General features: G+C 43.1%; 1 pseudogene; it reads right to left on the reverse strand.

Annotated features, from left to right (window-relative positions):
* Positions 1-3,586: 3,586 nt before the first annotated feature.
* LOC117556673 lies at positions 3,587-19,455 on the reverse strand (annotated as a pseudogene).
* Between the last annotated feature and the right edge of the window lie 1,564 nt (positions 19,456-21,019).

Consider the following 21,019-nt stretch of genomic DNA (forward strand, 5'->3'; position numbering starts at 1 on the left):
TGCTGCATTCGACACGGTGAATCATCAGATCCTCCTTCACACTCTCCAAAAACTTGGAGTTTCAGGCTCTGCACTTTCCCTCCTCACCTGATACCTGAAAGACCGTACCTACAGGGTGACTTGGAGAGGGTCTGAGTCCGACCCTTGTCAATTAACTACAGGGGTCCCTCAGGGCTCTGTTCTTGGTCCCCTCCTCTTCTCCCTGTACACAAACTCGCTCGGATCAGTCATTAGCCCGCATGGTTTTTCATACCACTGCTACGCTGACGACACCCAATTAATTCTGTCCTTTCCCCGCTCAGAGACCCAGGTCGTCGCACGCATCTCTGCTTGTCTAGCTGACATCTCTCAGTGGATGTCTGCTCACCACCTCAAGCTCAACCTTGACAAGACTGAGCTGCTCTTCCTCCCGGGAAAAGATTGTCCCACTCTTGACCTAACAATCAACATCGGCACCTCAGTTGTTTCCCCGACTCAGACTGCAAGGAATCTGGGTGTGACCCTAGATAACAACCTGTCCTTCACTGCAAACATCGCTGCTACAACCCGTTGCTGCAGATACACGCTTTACAACATCAGGAGGATACGTCCCCAGCTGACTCAGAAAGCGACTCAGGTTCTGGTCCAGGCTCTCGTCATCTCACGCCTAGACTACTGCAACTCCCTCCTGGCTGGTCTACCTGCATGTGCCATCCGAACTCTGCAGCTCATCCAGAATGCAGCGGCTCGCCTGGTCTTCAACCTTCCTAAATTCTCCCACACCACTCCGCTCCTCCGCTCCCTTCACTGGCTTCCGATAACTGCTAGAATCCACTTCAAGACACTGGTACTTGCTTACCATGCTGCGAATGGATCTGGCCCTTCCTACATCCGGGACATGGTTAAACCGTACACCCCAGCACGTGCACTACGCTCTGCATCAGCCAAACGACTCGCTGCACCCTCACTGCGAGGGGGACCCAAGTTCCCATCAGCAAAAACACGTGGGTTTGCTATCCTGGCTCCAAGATGGTGGAATGAGCTCCCCATTGACATCAGGACAGCAGATAGCTTGCACACCTTCCAGACTGAAGACTCATCTCTTTCGACTGCACTTCGAGCGATAGAACTATTAACAAAGCACTTATATACTAATAAAGGACTGGCTTATCTAAAGCCAGTTGAGTAGCACTTGAAATGTTTGGCTCTATGAAACCTGATGTACTTTATGATTCTGTTTTCTTCAAGGTTGTGTCTTCCTGGTCGAATGTACTTATTGTAAGTCGCTTTGGATAAAAGCGTCAACTAAATGCAATGTAATGTAATGTAATCAAAGGAACCTTATTTCTGTTTAATTTAGGAATTGATCTGATTTCATGAGAAAGGATTTTGATATATATATTTTTTTAAATACTAAATGTTCTTGACAAATGTACTGAATTCTTAGATGATATTTTCTTATTTTTTACATAATATTTTTGGCTTATTTGATAATAATTGAGCTCATTGAACTTAAAGATTTTTCTATTTTGGTTTAACTCAAACATTTTTGATACATTTGGTTTTTAAAGATTTTTGTACCAAATTCTTTAAAAAGTTCGTTTTATAAGAATTTAACAAAACTCTGTCCCTAAAACGTTTGTTGAATTTTGTCATATTAAGGATTTCGCACATTTTTAATAATTAAGGATTTTGCTTATTTTATAACAATTTTGATTATTTTCTGCTTTTTGAAAAGAGTTTTTCTCCGTCTTGAACTAATTAATTTTTCCTAATGAATTTAAACATTTGTCTGAATTGATGAGAAAGTGTAATTTGAGAGGAAGGGTCTAATATATATGAATAGGTCAATCAGGTTGAATATCATGATGAGAACATGTGACAGAATAAATGAACCCTGCACACAGACCTGAGATCAGATGTTAACAGAGACCACAGAGATTATCTTCTATGTTCAATCAAATAAACGGTGAAACTCTCTGCATGCTTTCACTTTCTTCTGCTCGGCGCTTTCCTTCAGAGGACATCAGCTCTTCAGAACAGATCTGAGAACAGGAAGTCTATCCCACCTGCTTTTACTGGAGATATGACTGTGTGAGTCATGAGGAGGGGGTTATTATTCATCTGCGCTTTCCTTCAGAGGACATCAGCTCTTCAGAACAGATCTGAGAACAGGAAGTCTATTCCACCTGCTTTTACTGGAGATATGACTGTGTGAGTCATGAGGAGGGGGTTATTATTCATCTGCGCTTTCCTTCAGAGGACATCAGCTCTTCAGAACAGATCTGAGAACAGGAAGTCTATCCCACCTGCTTTTACTGGAGATATGACTGTGTGAGTCATGAGGAGGGGGTTATTATTCATCTGCGCTTTCCTTCAGAGGACATCAGCTCTTCAGAACAGATCTGAGAACAGGAAGTCTTTCCCACCTGCTTTTACTGTAGATATGACTGTGTGAGTCATGAGGAGGGGGTTATTATTCATCTGCGCTTTCCTTCAGAGGACATCAGCTCTTCAGAACAGATCTGAGAACAGGAAGTCTATCCCACCTGCTTTTACTGGAGATATGACTGTGTGAGTCATGAGGAGGGGGTTATTATTCATCTGCGCTTTCCTTCAGAGGACATCAGCTCTTCAGAACAGATCTGAGAACAGGAAGTCTATCCCACCTGCTTTTACTGGAGATATGACTGTGTGAGTCATGAGGAGGGGGTTATTATTCATCTGCGCTTTCCTTCAGAGGACATCAGCTCTTCAGAACAGATCTGAGAACAGGAAGTCTTTCCCACCTGCTTTTACTGGAGATATGACTGTGTGAGTCATGAGGAGGGGGTTATTATTCATCTGCGCTTTCCTTCAGAGGACATCAGTTCTTCAGAACAGATCTGAGAACAGGAAGTCTATCCCACCTGCTTTTACTGGAGATATGACTGTGTGAGTCATGAGGAGGGGGTTATTATTCATCTGTATCGACAGATGTTGTTTAATTGCTGATATATTTATGATCCACGTCACGTATTCAGTTTCCGTGGCAGTTCTACCAGTTTGTCCAAAGGTCTTCTCTATGAATAGAGAACTACGGCAGATGTTAGTATGTAATGCAGCCGAACCGTGTATTACAATGCCGTTATGTGATGACTTCCAAAGAGAAAAGCAAGCACACTCAGAATCATTAGATTTTTTTTGAAAACATTTAGTTTTTATTATTGTATGAGCCACGACTCCCGAGTTGCATCACCACTAAAACATCCAATCACGGAGCTTGTTGACTAATCACGAGGTTTGTCAAGCAAAGACGACTGGCAGCGTCTACCCAACGATAGCTGAGGATTATGGGTAGTGTCTTCTATCTATCTAATCTATTTGTTTTCAGAATCTGAGGCAGAAGAATTTAAACCAATCAATGTTGTGTAATTAACAAAGACTAACTGGCTTTTCTGAGTTGATGATTAGTGCAGATATAGATATTTAGATAATAGATATCAATAGGAAAACATAACGTAGCCATGTCAAGAAGCTGACAAAGAGAGCCTGAAAGAACCCTTTACCTGGCTGCTACGCTAACAGCATGTCCTGAGATACTCACACAGATTTCAACTAACCTAAGACCAGATATTGTGTTTTTTATAGCACTTATTTTCTTTTTGAGGACCTCAGAGCGTCTTTTGAAAGACACTAGAGGTAGAGTTTATAACTGGTACTACATGGTGGTGGATAACGTCATTAAAGGATCATTTAGCAGTATTTTTCTTCCTCAGTTTCCCTGCAGGTACTGAGCGGAGAAGACCTCCAGCTGAGTCTCCAGCTCCGTGGCTTTGTTCCTGAAACACAAATGAAACATACTTTTAATGTATTTTAAATGAGTCATCGTGTATCATATTAGCAGCGGCGCTCGTGAAGTGAATAAGATGAAAACACAGGACGGATTCATTCCTGCGTAACGTTGGCCCTGCACTGAAATAAATAACTATTCAAATCTGCCGTCTGTGATTGGTTGTACCTCGTCACATGACAAACCACTTCCTCGAGTAAACAATACGGCCCTTATACAGGTGCATCTCAATACATTTAAATATCGTGGAAAGTTAATTTATTTCATTAATTCAATTCAAAAAGTGAAACTCACATATGATATGGATTCATTACACACAAAGTGAAATGTTTCAAGGCTTTATTTGCTTTAATCTTGATTACGGCTTACAGCTAATGAAAACCCCAAAATCAGTATCTCAGAAAATTAGAATATTGTGAAAATATTGTAGACTCACGGTGTCACACTCTAATCAGCTGAGGTTTCCTGAGCCTTTACATGATCTGGTTCAGAAGGGAAGACTGCTGACTGGACAGTTGTCCAGAAGACAGTCATTGACGCCCTCCACAAGGAGGGAAAGCCTCAAAAGGCCTAAAGAAGCTCTCTGTTCACAGAGTGCTGTATCCAAGCATATTCATAGAAAGTTGAGTGGAAGGAAAAAGTGTGGTAGGAAAAGGTTCACAAGAAACAGAGGTGACCGCAGACCTGAGAGGATTGTCAGCAAAGGCCATTCAAACATTTGGGGGATCTTCACAAGGAGTGGACTGAGGCTGGAGTCAGTGCACCAGGAGCCACCGTGCACAGACGTGTCCAGGACATGGGCTACAACTGAGCCTTCCTCGTGTCAAGCCACTCCTGAACCAGAGACAACGTCAGAAGCGTCTTACCTGGGCTAAGGAGAAAAAGAAAGGGTCCCTCAGTGGTCCAAAGCCCTCTTTTCAGATGCAAGTACAGTTTGCATTTCATTTGGAAATCAAGGTCCCAGAGTCTGGAGGAAGAGAGGCACTCAATCCAAGTTGCTGGAAGTCCAGTGTGAAGTCTCCACAGTCAGTGATGGTTTGGGGAGCCATGTCATCTGCTGCTGTTGGTCCTCTGTGTTTTCTCAAGTCCAAAGTCAACGCAGCCGTCTACCAGGACATCTCAGAGCACTTCATGCTTCCTTCTTCTGACAAGCTTTATGGAGATGCTGATTTCATTTTCCAGCAGGACTTAGCACCTGGCCACACTGCCAACAGTACTAAGACCTGGTTCAGAGACCATGGAACTACTGCACTTGATTGGCCAGCAAACTGGCCTGACCTGAATCCTATAGATAATCTATGGGGTATTGTCAAGAGGAAGATGAGAGACACGAGAGCCAACAACGCAGACGAGCTGAAGGCCGCTATCAAAGCACCCTGGGCTTCAATCACCCCTCAGCAGAGCCACAGGCTGATCGCCTCCATGCCATGCCGCATTCATGCAGTCATCCATGCAAAAGGAGGCCCAACCAAGCACTGAGTGCATACACATGAACATACTTTTCAGAAGGCCGACAATTCTGTGTTAAAAATCATTTCTTTATTGGTCTTAACCATAAGAACGAAGAATGAAGGGGAACATCATTTAGACTAAATAGACCACCTAGAACACATTTCTGACAAGAAACCCCCCCCCAGTGTCACATATCTGAAATGTGACATATATGTCCCATTGGGCTTTAATGGTAAAATAACTCTTATTTATAACTTCATTAACGAGGATGATTTTTAGGTTTAAATTCGTTTGAACATTCTTTGAATTGAAGAATATATTAACTCAATATAATTGAATCAGCTAAATGAACTGAGCAGATCATAATCATATTTCTAATTGTATATATGTCACTCCGGGTTTATACTGTGAACGTTTAGGGTTGAAGTCCCGATGTGACAGCAGTGTCACAGCGATGCTGGTCTCATTTGTTTCAACAGGTTCAATGTAATAAAGCACATGTTATGTAAGCATTTTAATTCTTAAATGACTTGAATTTTACCTTTAGAAATATAGCTCGTTCTGTCACGTGTGTTAGTCTGGCACATGTTGTTATGGGAACACAAAGTCACATGACCTGGACCATGACCCACCAGACGGTTCAGGGTGTGTCACTGAGGGACTTCATGAGATAAAATATACGTAATATTCTAATTTTCTGAGATACTGATTTTTGGGTTTTCATTAGCTGTAATCATCAAATAAAGGCTCCATATAACATGAGTTTCCCTTTTTGAATTGAATTAATGAAATAAATGAACTTTTCCAAGATATTCTAATCTATTGAGATGCACCTGTATAATAAAAGTTAGGTAACGTTAAGCAGAAAATAACATCAATTACTAGTTTGTTGATTTACTGACGGCATTAGCTTAGTTAGCTAACGTCAGATAATGTTGGGCGTGATGACGTTTAGTCGTCTCATTTAGTCACGTGTTAGAAACCTAAATCCACCAGTGGGCTATTTACTCATTTTATGTCGTAGAACAAAACGTTGAAGTCTCTTCAGTTTGTGTTAACCACAGACCTTATTTCAGGATACAAACAAAAACACAGAGAACCATTGACCTCCAGACCAGGAAGTGATTAAATGCTGACTCATGTCAGCGTGTTAGCTCTTATACTGCTGACTCAGGTCAGGACTCATAATGCTGACTCAGGTCAGGACTCATAATGCTGACTCGTGGTGTTAGGTGTGGTTCCTGCAGATTAGCTCGGACCAGAGCCGTATAATAGAAGAGTTATGACATCTCCGTTCACTCCAATGGACCACTTTTTTACAGCAATGGCGGATCGTGGAGCCTCTCATTCGTTCCCCGGAAGTTAGCGCCAAGGCTAGCAGAGCGGTAGAGTTGCAGCATAATAGACCGTTCGTGACGGACTTTTAAAGGTAAGAAGAAGTTTAAAGATTTATATTGCGGATATTATCAGTACATCTGATTCAAATGAACATGTGTATTAAAGGATGTCAGTGGATTATCCCTAAATCAGTAGATTTAGGGAACGTTTACAGATAACAGATCAAGCTAGGATACCGAAGCAAGTTAGCAACACACGTTGAACAGCCTTTTAATTGTAAATTCCGTTCTCTTAATGTCTATTTGGTCCAACGTTGTTGAATTAGAGAAGAGGGGCTTCTAAACGGGATTGTATGCGGGGGTGGAGGGAGTTAAATATTAGATAAATATAACTTTGGTGCGTGTAAGAGTGAGTGTTTTTAGCAGAGCCATATTGTGTCCTTGTGATTATGTTGATTATTACCTGTGTGTATAATGTTGCAGCTCAGCTGATTTTGGATTGATGGCAAAGGGAGAGGGACTTAAGTGAGTGTGAAAACACAAGGTGAGTTTAATACGACTGTTTTATATAAGTAAGCATACTAAACATGTATTCTATCACTGTATTATATAAGTAATCTTGTTAGTAACCTACTGTATGGCAGGTGGAGGGGCAGTGATGTTACAGGTGGAGGAGCAAGACTGCAAACTCACAAGACAGAGAAATCAAAGTTTGTTCTCCAGAGAAGAGGTTGATTTCACTTCAATTTTTTCATATTTTCTAAAGATGTGGAAATGGCACAAAAAAAAACTAGAGAGCTGTAACCAAGACAACTGTAACAACAGGAGTAGAGAGCCACCAAGGTTTTTCAAGTCCCTCTCTTACTCCATTTTGCCAACCCAAACTTCCAGGTACATGACGGGACACCTTGCTTGTTTTTGTTGTTTGCGCTCCTCTGGCAGGTGGAGGGCAGTGATCCCTTCCCTTCTTCCCTCAATCTTTGAGACTAATGTAAGTAGAAGACATGGCACTGTAAATGTTCGAACATTTAAAATATTATACCACTTAAAAATAAGAAATATTACTTTTGTTACTAAGAGTTCATACTTATTATACCTGTGTCACCTTTCACACTATCGCTGTGATCATGAGCTATGGGCTTTGTAGATACAGGTCCCGGGGTGAATCGTGGTGCAGGGGCCCTTCTCTTTTTGACCACAGGGCGATGCACGAAGATGGTGGGTATAGCCTCTGCTCTCAGCCTAGTCTTGCCCTTTTTTGTCTTGACAAACTGGTCTGCATCAAAATGTGCCTGCGGAGTGACTTGAGGTTACTTCACACACAGAACAACTGTGTCTGAATCTTGTCTGCCCACATACATATTCCATAGTGGTTGAATACACAGTATTAGGAAACACTTTATACTTACTGGACATGTTATACTCATTACATACTGTATATACAATATGACCAAGAATGTGAGACAACTTTATAGAAATTCATATCACATATGTTACTGATGCCATTTGTCATACTTTATTAAATTCACAAATAATAAAGTTCCATAACTTCAGTTGGGAACAAAGACCACACCTTATCTCCCCAAGGCAATTTCCCATCCAATAGGTGTGCTATATAGGTGTGTATAACCCGTTCTCCTGTCTGTTTATCCCTCTTTCAGCACAAGAACCAGAGGGGGATTCAATGGAGCCTGAATACCTGCACTGAGACCCTCACCCTGCACCCTGAGTCTCAACTCTCTGTTTTTCAAGCCTTTCCCTGTTTTTTGTATTAAACAAAACATTAAGCTTTCCCAATGGTGTGGTTTTCGTTTTGTGAAAAAGTGCAAATGCAGTGTTTGTATATAAATCACATATTTTGTTGCTGTTGGTCGTGAAATTGCTCCTGCTTCCTCCGCTCTGTGTCAGTGGGGAAGCCGTACATTCGTACTCCTTTCTCTGAGCGATTGGAGCATCCCCAGGCAGCACAGCAAACCATGGTGGCGACTAGGAGTCAGCACAGCACACCAGGACAACACGGAGGAAAAGGCACAGACAAACTGCATGATATGCTATTCAATGTTTATTGAATTCCATGTATTTGCAATGGATGTTCCTAAAACAACACATTTAACATCATCATCATCATGCTGCTGCTAGTCCTTTGATAGTCACCTGTCGGTCTCCTGTCCTTTCTGAAAGCCATACAGATGACATTAGTCATTTAGATAACTTGTGTCCTCAATTACCATGGTTACTGAAACTACCATGAATTTAAAAAAATGGTAGACATGAATCTAATCTGAATTTTAAAGCATTACTTTAGATCCCCTCCCTCTAAATATATCAATAAACATTAGAAAGTGATGCTCCTGACTACCATACAGGTTTAAGAAGATAATATTGGTTTTAAAGAATTCAAAGCTATAAATAAACAGCAACAGGCTCTTTAACCAAGGCACTGTTAGCCTAACATGTAAACTAGTTGTTCACACTAATCCTAATATTATCACTTAATATTAGCAAATTCTATTTTATTTTTTAAAACATATTGATGTAAATACATACACATATCGATTTGTTGTATACATTTTGCAAATCAAAACCTTTATTCACTAATAATGACCAAAAATCGTAGTTCTATCTCCTGTTATCAATGCATTCACATTGCCCGCCATGAACTTCCGGGGAACGATCCTCTTCTACATGAACCACGTGACGATAACCGTTTTTGGACTTCCGTTGTCGTAACTCTTCTATTATATGGCTCTGGCCCGGACTTGCTACATGAGTTAGCGTTCCCCTCTGACCTGAAGGCCTTGGACTTCCTCTGGATGTTCTCCAGCCTCTGGGTCCTAAAGCTCAGCGTCCGGATGTTCCCCTCCAGCTCGGCCTCGCTCAGATCCACGCGCTGCGTCAGCCGGCTGAAGCTGCCCGACAGCTGCCTGAAACACGGGTCATCAGACTTCACTAAGTCATTCAAAATATCTTACATAAAAACAATCCTGCAACACACCAACAATGTCAGGAATTGATTCAGCATCTTTAACAACATCCACAACCGTCCAAATCAGCCATTTTTTAAACCTTTGCCTGAATATTCTATAATGCTAATAAACCTATCTTATGCTAATAGTGTGAGTGTCCCGACATGCAGGTTAGCATCCAGCAGTTTGTATGAGCTGGAGACCCTCCTCTACACCTCTATCAGAACACTCTGGGGTCTCATCACCTCCAGGGTCCCATCAGGACTCTGTGAGCTGGAGACCCTCCTCTACACCTCTATCAGAACCCTCTGGGGTCTCAACACCTCCAGGGTCCCATCAGGACTCTGTGAGCTGGAGACCCTCCTCTACACCTCTATCAGAACACTCTGGGGTCTCAACACCTCCAGGGTCCCATCAGGACTCTGTGAGCTGGAGACCCTCCTCTACACCTCTATCAGAACACTCTGGGGTCTCAACACCTCCAGGGTCCCATCAGGACTCTGTGAGCTGGAGACCCTCCTCTACACCTCTATCAGAACACTCTGGGGTCTCATCACCTCCAGGGTCCCATCAGGACTCTGTGAGCTGGAGACCCTCCTCTACACCTCTATCAGAACACTCTGGGGTCTCATCACCTCCAGGGTCCCATCAGGACTCTGTGAGCTGGAGACCCTCCTCTACACCTCTATCAGAACACTCTGGGGTCTCAACACCTCCAGGGTCCCATCAGGACTCTGTGAGCTGGAGACCCTCCTCTACACCTCTATCAGAACACTCTGGGGTCTCAACACCTCCAGGGTCCCATCAGGACTCTGTGAGCTGGAGACCCTCTATCAGAACACTCTGGGGTCTCATCACCTCCAGGGTCCCATCAGGACTCTGTGAGCTTATAGACTTGATCTAACTCTCTATAACACATCTCCTCTGGAGGAGAACTCTCTGGACTTAAACTGGACTTAATCACACTGTACATTTATAGTCAATCTAATATTTAATAATCCATTCCTTGCACACTTAATGTATATATAATATCCTGCTTATATTTTGTTACTGTACATTTGTATTTCCACATGTGTATTTGTTACTTTTGTAATGCTGTTGTGTTTGTGTGGAGGTGCGGGGTCTCACTTGAACACCTGCTGGCTGCAGGCGGCGCTGCAGGCGGGGGCCACGGCCCTCAGGCGCCGCCCGCTGAACTCCACAAACTGAGCCTTCAGAGCTCGCTCCCTGCTGGCGTCCGTCCACCAGAACCTCTCATAGAGGAAGAGCAGGCCGTACAGAGAGAGGGAGACGGAGAGCAGGCGCCAGCCCACAGAGCGCCACACCTGGCAGAGACAGGTACAAGTACTCACATCTGGAGCTTAGTTAGAGTACAAGTGCTCACATCTGGTGCTTAGTTAGAGTACAAGTGCTCACATCTGGTGCTTAGTTAGAGAACAAGTACTCACATCTGGTGCTTAGTTAGAGTACAAGTGCTCACATCTGGTGCTTAGTTAGAGTACAAGTGCTCACATCTGGTGCTTAGTTAGAGTACAAGTGCTCACATCTGGTGCTTAGTTAGAGTACAAGTGCTCACATCTGGTGCTTAGTTAGAGAACAAGTACTCACATCTGGAGCTTAGTTAGAGTACAAGTACTCACATCTGGAGCTTAGTTAGAGAACAAAGGCTCACATCTGGAGCTTAGTTAGAGAACAAAGGCACACATCTGGAGCTTAGTTAGAGAACAAGTACTCACATCTGGAGCTTAGTTAGAGAACAAAGGCTCACATCTGGAGCTTAGTTAGAGAACAAGTACTCACATCTGGAGCTTAGTTAGAGAACAAAGGCTCACATCTGGTGCTTAGTTAGAGTACAAGTACTCACATCTGGAGCTTAGTTAGAGTACAAGTACTCACATCTGGAGCTTAGTTAGAGTACAAGTACTCACATCTGGAGCTTAGTTAGAGTACAAGTACTCACATCTGGAGCTTAGTTAGAGTACAAGTGCTCACATCTGGAGCTTAGTTAGAGAACAAGTACTCACATCTGGTGCTTAGTTAGAGAACAAGTACTCACATCTGGTGCTTAGTTAGAGTACAAGTACTCACATATGGAGCTTAGTTAGAGAACAAGTACTCACATCTGGTGCTTAGTTAGAGAACAAGTACTCACATCTGGTGCTTAGTTAGAGAACAAGTACTCACATCTGGAGCTTAGTTAGAGAACAAGTACTCACATCTGGAGCTTAGTTAGAGAACAAGTACTCACATCTGGAGCTTAGTTAGAGAACAAGTACTCACATCTGGAGCTTAGTTAGAGTACAAGTACTCACACCTGGAGCTTAGTTAGAGAACAAGTACTCACATATGGTGCTTAAGGTTAGAGTACAAGTAACTGGTAGTTAGAGTACAAGTACTCACACTGGAGCTTAGTTAGAGTACAAGTACTCACATCTGGAGCTTAGTTAGAGTACAAGTACTCACATCTGGAGCTTAGTTAGAGAACAAGTACTCACATCTGGTGCTTAGTTAGAGAACAAGTACTCACATCTGGAGCTTAGTTAGAGAACAAGTGCTCACATCTGGAGCTTAGTTAGAGAACAAGTACTCACATCTGGAGCTTAGTTAGAGTACAAGTACTCACATCTGGAGCTTAGATAGAGAACAAAGGCTCACATCTGGTGCTTAGTTAGAGTACAAGTACTCACATCTGGAGCTTAGTTAGAGAACAAGTACTCACATCTGGAGCTTAGTTAGAGTACAAGTACTCACACCTGGAGCTTAGTTAGAGTACAAGTACTCACATCTGGAGCTTAGTTAGAGAACAAGTACTCACATCTGGAGCTTAGTTAGAGAACAAGTACTCACATCTGGAGCTTAGTTAGAGTACAAGTACTCACATCTGGAGCTTAGTTAGAGAACAAGTACTCACATCTGGTGCTTAGTTAGAGTACAAGTACTCACATCTGGAGCTTAGTTAGAGTACAAGTACTCACATCTGGAGCTTAGTTAGAGAACAAGTACTCACATCTGGAGCTTAGTTAGAGAACAAGTACTCACATCTGGAGCTTAGTTAGAGTACAAGTACTCACACCTGGAGCTTAGTTAGAGAACAAGTACTCACATCTGGTGCTTAGTTAGAGTACAAGTACTCACATATGGAGCTTAGTTAGAGTACAAGTACTCACATCTGGAGCTTAGTTAGAGAACAAGTACTCACATCTGGAGCTTAGTTAGAGAACAAAGGCTCACATCTGGTGCTTAGTTAGAGAACAAGTACTCACATCTGGTGCTTAGTTAGAGAACAAGTACTCACATCTGGTGCTTAGTTAGAGTACAAGTACTCACATCTGGAGCTTAGTTAGAGTACAAGTACTCACATCTGGAGCTTAGTTAGAGTACAAGTACTCATATCTGGTGCTTAGTTAGAGAACAAGTACTCACATCTGGAGCTTAGTTAGAGAACAAGTACTCACATCTGGTGCTTAGTTAGAGTACAAGTACTCACACCTGGAGCTTAGTTAGAGTACAAGTACTCACATCTGGAGCTTAGTTAGAGTACAAGTACTCACATCTGGAGCTTAGTTAGAGAACAAGTACTCACATCTGGTGCTTAGTTAGAGTACAAGTACTCACATCTGGAGCTTAGTTAGAGTACAAGTACTCACATCTGGAGCTTAGTTAGAGAACAAGTACTCACATCTGGAGCTTAGTTAGAGAACAAGTACTCACATCTGGAGCTTAGTTAGAGTACAAGTACTCACACCTGGAGCTTAGTTAGAGAACAAGTACTCACATCTGGTGCTTAGTTAGAGTACAAGTACTCACATATGGAGCTTAGTTAGAGTACAAGTACTCACATCTGGAGCTTAGTTAGAGAACAAGTACTCACATCTGGAGCTTAGTTAGAGTACAAGTACTCACATCTGGAGCTTAGTTAGAGAACAAGTACTCACATCTGGAGCTTAGTTAGAGAACAAGTACTCACATGAGTAAAAGTAGAAGTAGTCAGGTCTTGTACTTGAGTAAAAGTAGAAGTAGTCAGGTCTTGCACTTGAGTAAAAGTAGAAGTACTCAGGTCTTGTACTTGAGTAAAAGTAGAAGTGGTCAGGTCTTGTACTTGAGTACAAGTAGAAGTACTCAGGTCTTGTACTTGAGTAAAAGTAGAAGTACTCAGATCTTGTACTTGAGTAAAAGTAGAAGTAGTCAGGTTTTGTACTTGAGTAAAAGTAGAAGTAGTCAGGTATTGTACTTGAGTAAAAGTAGAAGTACTCAGGTCTTGCACTTGAGTAAAAGTAGAAGTAGTCAGGTCTTGTACTTGAGTAAAAGTAGAAGTACTCAGGTCTTGCACTTGAGTAAAAGTAGAAGTAGTCAGGTCTTGTACTTGAGTAAAAGTAGAAGTACTCAGGTCTTGTACTTGAGTAAAAGTAGAAGTAGTCAGGTCTTGTACTTGAGTAACAGTAGAAGTACTCAGGTCTTGCACTTGAGTAAAAGTAGAAGTAGTCAGGTCTTGTACTTGAGTAAAAGTAGAAGTAGTCAGGTCTTGTACTTGAGTAAAAGTAGAAGTACTCAGGTCTTGTACTTGAGTAAAAGTAGAAGTACTCAGGTCTTGTACTGAGTAAAAGTAGAAGTAGTCAGATCTTGTACTTGAGTAAAAGTAGAAGTAGTCAGGTCTTGTACTTGAGTAAAAGTAGAAGTAGTCAGGTCTTGTACTTGAGTAAAAGTAGAAGTAGTCAGGTCTTGTACTTGAGTAAAAGTAGAAGTAGTCAGGTCTTGTACTTGAGTAAATGTAGAAGTACTCAGATCTTGTACTTGAGTAAAAGTAGAAGTAGTCAGGTCTTGTACTTGAGTAAAAGTAGAAGTAGTCAGATCTTGTACTTGAGTAAAAGTAGAAGTAGTCAGGTCTTGTACTTGAGTAAAAGTAGAAGTACTCAGGTCTTGTACTTGAGTAAAAGTAGAAGTAGTCAGGTCTTGTACTTGAGTAAAAGTAGAAGTAGTCAGGTCTTGTACTTGAGTAAAAGTAGAAGTACTCAGGTCTTGTACTTGAGTAAAAGTAGAAGTAGTCAGGTCTTGTACTTGAGTAAAAGTAGAAGTAGTCAGGTATTGTACTTGAGTAAAAGTAGAAGTAGTCAGGTATTGTACTTGAGTAAAAGTAGAAGTACTCAGGTCTTGTACTTGAGTAAAAGTAGAAGTAGTCAGGTCTTGTACTTGAGTAAAAGTAGAAGTAGTCAGGTCTTGTACTTGAGTAAAAGTAGAAGTAGTCAGGTCTTGTACTTGAGTAAAAGTAGAAGTAGTCAGGTCTTGTACTTGAGTAAATGTAGAAGTACTCAGATCTTGTACTTGAGTAAAAGTAGAAGTAGTCAGGTCTTGTACTTGAGTAAAAGTAGAAGTAGTCAGATCTTGTACTTGAGTAAAAGTAGAAGTAGTCAGGTCTTGTACTTGAGTAAAAGTAGAAGTACTCAGGTCTTGTACTTGAGTAAAAGTAGAAGTACTCAGATCTTGTACTTGAGTAAAAGTAGAAGTAGTCAGGTCTTGTACTTGAGTAAAAGTAGAAGTACTCAGGTCTTGTACTTGAGTAAAAGTAGAAGTACTCAGATCTTGTACTTGAGTAAAAGTAGAAGTACTCAGATCTTGTACTTGAGTAAAAGTAGAAGTAGTCAGGTCTTGTACTTGAGTAAAAGTAGAAGTAGTCAGGTCTTGTACTTGAGTAAAAGTAGAAGTACTCAGGTCTTGTACTTGAGTAAAAGTAGAAGTACTCAGGTCTTGTACTTGAGTAAAAGTAGAAGTAGTCAGGTCTTGTACTTGAGTAAAAGTAGAAGTACTCAGATCTTGTACTTGAGTAAAAGTAGAAGTACTCAGGTCTTGTACTTGAGTATAAGTAGAAGTAGTCAGGTCTTGTACTTGAGTAAAAGTAGAAGTACTCAGGTCTTGTACTTGAGTAAAAGTAGAAGTAGTCAGGTCTTGTACTTGAGTAAAAGTAGAAGTACTCAGGTCTTGTGCTTGAGTAAAAGTAGAAGTACTCAGGTCTTGTACTTGAGTAAAAGTAGAAGTACTCAGGTCTTGTAATTGAGTAAAAGTCGAAGTACTCAGATCTTGTACTTGAGTAAAAGTAGAAGTACTCAGATCTTGTACTTGAGTAAAAGTAGAAGTACTCAGATCTTGTACTTGAGTAAAAGTAGAAGTACTCAGGTCTTGTACTTGAGTAAAAGTAGAAGTACTCAGATCTTGTACTTGAGTAAAAGTCGAAGTACTTAGATCTTGTACTTGAGTAAAAGTAGAAGTACTCAGGTCTTGTACTTGAGTAAAAGTAGAAGTACTCAGATCTTGTACTTGAGTAAAAGTAGAAGTACTCAGGTCTTGTACTTGAGTAAAGTAGTTAGCATAGGTACATGTTATATATATTGTTGGGCGTGAAAATAAAGAAATAAACACCATGAAAAATGTCAGAACAAATATAAGAAATGAATAAATAATAAAATGGCTTTTCCCTGCAGACATTTGAATGCCTGGACTTATTAATAATAATGAATAATAATCAGTAATAATGAGATGCGCACCACGCCGCCGATCACCAGCACCGTCATGGACGCCCGCGACGTGACGGACAGCAGCCCCGTCGCCATGGAAACCCTCATCGCATCCTTTAGGGTGGAGCCGTCCTGCATCAGATCCAGAAATCAATGAATGGGTATTTCGAGATGTTCGTCATATTTTATTCACCTGGTCCAGAGATTTACTAAAAGAAGTCTTTATGCAAGTTCTATAAAAAATCTATGAAATTCAAGACTTTAATTTATTTTAAATCTAAGAAATTTGCTACTTTTTAAGAAATTAATAAAAGGAAATAAAAAAAAAACATTGACACAAATGATGGAGAACAACAGAAATGAATGATAATGGATCTAATGGTATTTCAAGTTACCCTGCAGACTGTTCGTCATATTTCTCTCACCTGTCCTAACAACGCTTCGGTCCAGAGATTTAAAAAAAGAAGTCTAACCCTTCATGCAAGTTCTATACAAAATAAATGAAATGAAGGACTAAAGTATTTACAACAAAAAAATAGAAATCAAATTATTTGCAGGAATTGATAAAAGGAATCTAAAAAAAGACTTTGACACAAATGATGGTGAACAACAAAAATGAAAGATGAATAAATAATATCTGTTGGGGAAATCCTGAGTGTCCTCCTCCAACATGAGAGTAACATGCTAACAAAGGTATCAACTGTAGCTGTGAACATGACAGGATGTGTGATTACCTAGAAGAGCTTCAGGACTGTTTGAGGCAGATGATAGCTATGTGATTAACATGATGATTCAGCCTCTATGGAGAGAGACATCAAGCATGCTCATTTCTGACGTGGAGCTAATCTGAAGTAAACATTGAATACTGCTTTCTGTTCCTCCATCTTGTGACTGTGTAACTCCCTCTCTTGGATATCAGCATGTGAAGGACGCTGTTCAGGAACTAGTCTCTGTATGTGATGACTCCTTCCATTCTGGAGAGGATCACAGACACATGGATCCTGAGGCTGAAGATCAAGCCGGGACCAGGGAGAGTTCTCTAACAGTAAAAGCAGTAATAATAATGATTATTATGAATATTAATAATATGAATAAACATGTGTTTGCACCTCGCTCAGCGCCCGCTTGGCGCCGGCCGCTCCGATGAACCGGGGTGACGAGCGCCGTCCAGCCCAGAGAGAAGCGGAAGTCCAGGTTCTCCTGGAAGTCAGCGCAGAGGGCGGCGAGGCCCAGGTCAAAGGTCAGCTCGAAGGAGAGCGGGGGGGCGGACAGCTGATCGGGGGCCGACAGCAGAGGACGAACACCATCTGCAAACACATCATCACATGTTAGATTACATGAAAATAAATGATTCTTTTTTTTAATATAAAAATAAATGGATAAAATAATAATTAAATCAAATTGAATTGAATTAAACGTAATTCAACTTCCTGTGGAAACATCATCTGACCACAGCGTACCGGTCATGTGACTGAGGTCATGTGACTCTGAGGTCATGTGACTCTGAGGTCATGTGACTCTGAGGTCATGTGACTGAGCGTACCGGTCATGTGGCTCTGAGGTCATGTGACTCTGAGGTCATGTGGCTCTGAGGTCATGTGGCTCTGAGGTCATGTGGCTCTGAGGTCATGTGGCTCTGAGGTCATGTGGCTCTGAGGTCATGTGACTGAGCGTACCGGTCATGTGGCTCTGAGGTCATGTGACTGAGCGTACCGGTCATGTGGCTCTGAGGTCATGTGGCTCTGAGGTCATGTGGCTCTGAGGTCATGTGGCTCTGAGGTCATGTGACTCTGAGGTCATGTGGCTCTGAGGTCATGTGGCTCTGAGGTCATGTGACTGAGCGTACCGGTCATGTGGCTCTGAGGTCATGTGACTCTGAGGTCATGTGGCTCTGAGGTCATGTGACTGAGCGTACCGGTCATGTGACTCTGAGGTCATGTGGCTCTGAGGTCATGTGGCTCTGAGGTCATGTGACTGAGCGTACCGATCATGTGACTCTGAGGTCATGTGGCTCTGAGGTCATGTGACAGAGCGTACCGGTCATGTGGCTCTGAGGTCATGTGACTGAGGTCATGTGGCTCTGAGGTCATGTGACTGAGCGTACCGGTCATGTGACTCTGAGGTCATGTGGCTCTGAGGTCATGTGGCTCTGAGGTCATGTGGCTCTGAGGTCATGTGGCTCTGAGGTCATGTGACTGAGCGTACCGATCATGTGACTCTGAGGTCATGTGGCTCTGAGGTCATGTGACACTGAGTTCATGTGACAGAGCGTACCGGTCATGTGGCTCTGAGGTCATGTGGCTCTGAGATCATGTGGCTCTGAGGTCATGTGACTCTGAGTTCATGTGACAGAGCGTACCGGTCATGTGACTCTGAGGTCATGTGGCTCTGAGGTCATGTGGCTCTGAGGTCATGTGACTCTGAGGTCATGTGACTCTGAGGTCATGTGGCTCTGAGGTCATGTGGCTCTGAGGTCATGTGACTCTGATGTCATGTGACTGAGCGTACCGGTCATGTGACTGAGCGTACCGGTCATGTGACTCTGAGGTCATGTGGCTCTGAGGTCATGTGGCTCTGAGGTCATGTGACTCTGAGGTCATGTGACTCTGAGATCATGTGACTCTGAGTTAATGTGACAGAGCGTACCGGTCATGTGGCTCTGAGGTCATGTGACTGAGCGTACCGGTCATGTGACTTTGAGGTCATGTGGCTCTGAGGTCATGTGACTCTGAGTTCATGTGACTGAGCGTACCGGTCATGTGGCTCTGAGGTCATGTGACTCTGAGGTCATGTGACTCTGAGGTCATGTGACTGAGCGTACCGGTCATGTGACTCTGAGGTCATGTGGCTCTGAGGTCATGTGGCTCTGAGGTCATGTGACTCTGAGGTCATGTGACTCTGAGGTCATGTGGCTCTGAGGTCATGTGGCTCTGAGGTCATGTGACTCTGATGTCATGTGACTGAGCGTACCGGTCATGTGACTGAGCGTACCGGTCATGTGACTCTGAGGTCATGTGGCTCTGAGGTCATGTGGCTCTGAGGTCATGTGACTCTGAGGTCATGTGACTCTGAGATCATGTGACTCTGAGTTAATGTGACAGAGCGTACCGGTCATGTGGCTCTGAGGTCATGTGACTGAGCGTACCGGTCATGTGACTTTGAGGTCATGTGGCTCTGAGGTCATGTGACTCTGAGTTCATGTGACTGAGCGTACCGGTCATGTGGCTCTGAGGTCATGTGACTCTGAGGTCATGTGACTCTGAGGTCATGTGACTGAGCGTACCGGTCATGTGACTCTGAGCTTCTCTGATGTCCTGCAGGATGCTGATGCAGCGCTGAGAGAGACACGCCTCCATCCTCAGCTCCACGTGCTGCAGCAGCTTCTGAACACACACACCGTGCACACAACAACATACACACCACACATTAACACACACACACACACACACACACACACACACACACACACACCGTGTACACATTAACAGACAACTACACACATTATAACACAACAACATATTACATTACATTTCATTGCATTTAGCTGACGCTTTTATCCAAAGCGACTTACAATAAGTACGTTCGACCAACAAAATACAACCTTGAAGAAAACAGAATCATAAAGTATATCAGGTTTCATAGAGCCAAACATTTCAAGTGCTACTCAACTGGCTTTAGGTAAGCCAGTCCTTTATTAGTATAAAAGTGCTTTGTTAATAGTTCTAACGCTCGAAGTGGAGTCGAAAGAGATGAGTTTTCAGTCTGGAAGGTGTGCAAGCTATCTGCTGTCCTGATGTCAATGGGAGCTCATTCCACCATCTTGGAGCCAGGACAGCAAACCCACGTGTTTTCGCTGATGGGAACTTGGGTCCCCCTCGCAGCGAGGGCGCAACGAGTCGTTTGGCTGATGCAGAGCGTAGTGCACGCGCTGGGGTGTACAGTTTAACCATGTCCTGGATGTAGGAAGGGCCAGATCCATTCGCAGCATGGTACGCAAGTACCAGTGTCTTGAAGTGGATTCTAGCAGTTACTGGAAGCCAGTGAAGGGAGCGGAGGAGCGGAGTGGTGTGGGAACATTTAGGAAGGTTGAAGACCAGAGGAGCCGCTGCATTCTGGATGAGCTGCAGAGGTCGGATGGCACATGCAGGTAGACCAGCCAGGAGGGAGTTGCAGTAGTCTAGGCGTGAGATGACGAGAGCCTGGACCAGAACCTGAGTCGCTTTCTGAGTCAGCTGGGGACGTATCTTCCTGATGTTGTAAAGCGTGTATCTGCAGCAACGGGTTGTAGCAGCGATGTTTGCAGTGAAGGACAGGTTGTTATCTAGGGTCACACCCAGATTCCTTGCAGTCTGAGTCGGGGAAACAACTGAGGTGCCGATGTTGATTGTCAGGTCAAGAGTGGGACAATCTTTTCCCGGGAGGAAGAGCAGCTCAGTCTTGTCAAGGTTGAGCTTGAGGTGATGAGCAGACATCCACTGAGAGATGTCAGCTAGACAAGCAGAGATGCGTGCGACGACCTGGGACTCTGAGCGGGGAAAGGACAGAATTAATTGGGTGTCGTCAGCGTAGCAGTGGTATGAAAAACCATGCGGGCTAATGACTGATCCGAGCGAGTTTGTGTACAAGGAGAAGAGGAGGGGACTAAGAACAGAGCCCTGAGGGACCCCTGTAGTTAATTGACAAGGGTCGGACTCAGACCCTCTCCAAGTCACCCTGTAGGTACGGTCTTTCAGGTATGAGGTGAGGAGGGAAAGTGCAGAGCCTGAAACTCCAAGTTTTTGGAGAGTGCGAAGGAGGATCTGATGATTCACCGTGTCGAATGCAGCAGACAGGTCCAACAGGATGATGACAGAGGAGAGGGATGCAGTTTTGGCAGTGTGCAGTTCCTCCGTGACAGCAATGAGAGCAGTTTCTGTGGAGTGACCTGCCTTGAAACCAGACTGGTGC

Source organism: Gymnodraco acuticeps, unplaced genomic scaffold (genome assembly GCF_902827175.1).
Source record: "Gymnodraco acuticeps unplaced genomic scaffold, fGymAcu1.1, whole genome shotgun sequence".
NCBI classification, from domain to species: domain Eukaryota; kingdom Metazoa; phylum Chordata; class Actinopteri; order Perciformes; family Bathydraconidae; genus Gymnodraco; species Gymnodraco acuticeps.